The sequence below is a fragment of the Dipodomys spectabilis genome, unplaced genomic scaffold (genome assembly GCF_019054845.1).
Source record: "Dipodomys spectabilis isolate Male_0828 unplaced genomic scaffold, ASM1905484v1 ptg000329l, whole genome shotgun sequence".
Classification (NCBI taxonomy): domain Eukaryota; kingdom Metazoa; phylum Chordata; class Mammalia; order Rodentia; family Heteromyidae; genus Dipodomys; species Dipodomys spectabilis.
This window is the reverse complement of record NW_024871006.1, coordinates 895475-897500: the sequence shown is the minus strand read 5'-3', so window position 1 is coordinate 897500 and position 2026 is coordinate 895475.

Genomic DNA, 2026 nt, shown 5'->3' with positions numbered 1-2026 from the left:
GTCATCATACTGAACTTCTTCCATTGAGATGGAGTCTCAGGGCTATTTTTTTGGCTTAGGTTGGCCTGGAACCATGATCCTTCTGACCTTAGCCTCACTCTAACTGAGATGATAGGTATGCAACACCCTGGCCAGATATTGGATGAGATAGAGTCCTGTGAACTTTGTTGGGTGGGCCTTGAATGATAACACTCCCATTTCTCAGCTTCCCAATTAGCTAGAATTACAAACATGAGCCACCTGAACTGCCAGCGACAGCTGAAGTAATGTTGGGTTTTGCGGTGAAGGTTAAAGGTCAACAGTCCATTTTTCCCTGTTCCTATTTTAGAAGAGATACACGAGACAGGGTGAAGAATACTCAGGAGAATGATTTGACTTAGGTTAACCGTATTTCTGTTTTCAGAAGGAGAAGAAATCCATAGGCCTTCCGCGTCCTTGCTTTTGTACTGTGCAACCTCCCACCCTGCACATGTTTTGTGAGCTCCGGATGTCAGGTGGAATAACAGCAGTGTATCTCGGATCCATGCTTCCACCGCAGCTCAGCTATTCTCAGGAGGTGGGAAGGTGGCACATTGTTGAACCTCTAGGAAAAAAAAAATCCCATCCTAAAGGATTTTTAGCTGTAGGTTAGCAATCCCTAATTCACAATATGAATTCATGGAAAGTAAGTAAGGCAAACTTTCAACCAGTGTGACACAGATAAATAACCTCATTCTGGTCAAAGATCAGCTTAGAACATCAACACAGACTAACTAAATATAGACCGGACTCCAGAGGGCTTTGAGCAAGAACACAAGTCTGCACTCAATAACTCCGGGGGAGCGGGGGTGGAGAAGGGAGAATTACATTTTTGAGGTAGACAAAGATTCATCTTTGTTTCTAAGTATTCTTTGCACTTGTTTTTGTCTTCACAAACTCTGGGTTTTGTGTTCTTTTTGCCCTTCCTTTCGTTCCCTCACTTGCCTTCCCTAAATCACTCTACAAAGATTGTTCCTTCCTTCCTTCATTGCTACCCCTTCCTCTCACACAGGTGGGGCCATGTCTACTCTGTTCCTGACCTTGTCCTTTGCCTCTCTACTCCTGACATAGCTCAGCCCTACAGGGTTACATCAGCTTGCTGGATAATTGAAGCACTCTTCCTTTCCAGAAGGAGAATTCCAAATATGTGTATATATATAATACAGCAGCCTATTTATTGTATTAAGCATTGGTAGGTTGATTGCTGGTACCAGGGCTTGAAGTCAGGATCACACACTCAGTTGACTAGAATTCTTTTTTTTTTTGTCAGCCATGTGGCTTGAACTCTGGGCTTGGGCATTGTCTCTGAGCTCTTCAGCTCAAGGCGATAGTGCTACTACTTTAGCCACAGCACCACTTCTGGTTTTCTGGTGGTTCATTGGAGATAAGAGTCTCATGGACTTTCCTACCCGGGCTGGCTTTAAACCATGATCCTTAGATCTCAGCGTCCTGAGTAGCTAGTATTACAGGCATGAGCCACTGGAGCCCAGCTACTTGGCTAGAATTCTTGATCATGGCTGGTGCTGTACTACTTGAACCCTGCCTCCAGTTTTACATTTTTTGGGTCAATTGAAGATGGAGTCTCATAGACTTTTCTGTTTGGATTGGCTTTGAACTGTGATCCTCCAGGTTCCAGCCTGCTGAGAAGATAGGATTACTGGTGTAAGCCACCGGTGCCTGGCTCTCTAAATAAAGATTCTTAATTCTGTCAAGTCATGGACTATAAAACCTCTCATTATGAGACAAGAACAGTGGCATCATCTTTCTCTCTCTCACTCTTTTTGGAGGAACTGAGGTTTGAATTGAGGCTTGCATTTGCTAGGAAAGCAAGGTATACTTTCCAGCCCTTGCTGTGCTGTTCTTTTGAGATGGAATCCTGTGTTTATGCCTGGAGGCCATTTTCCTGTTTATGATTCCATGTAGCTTGAGTAACAGGTGCATGCCACTACATCCAGCTTTTATAGGTTGAAATATGAGTCTCATGTAACTTTCTCCCTCCCTCCTTCCC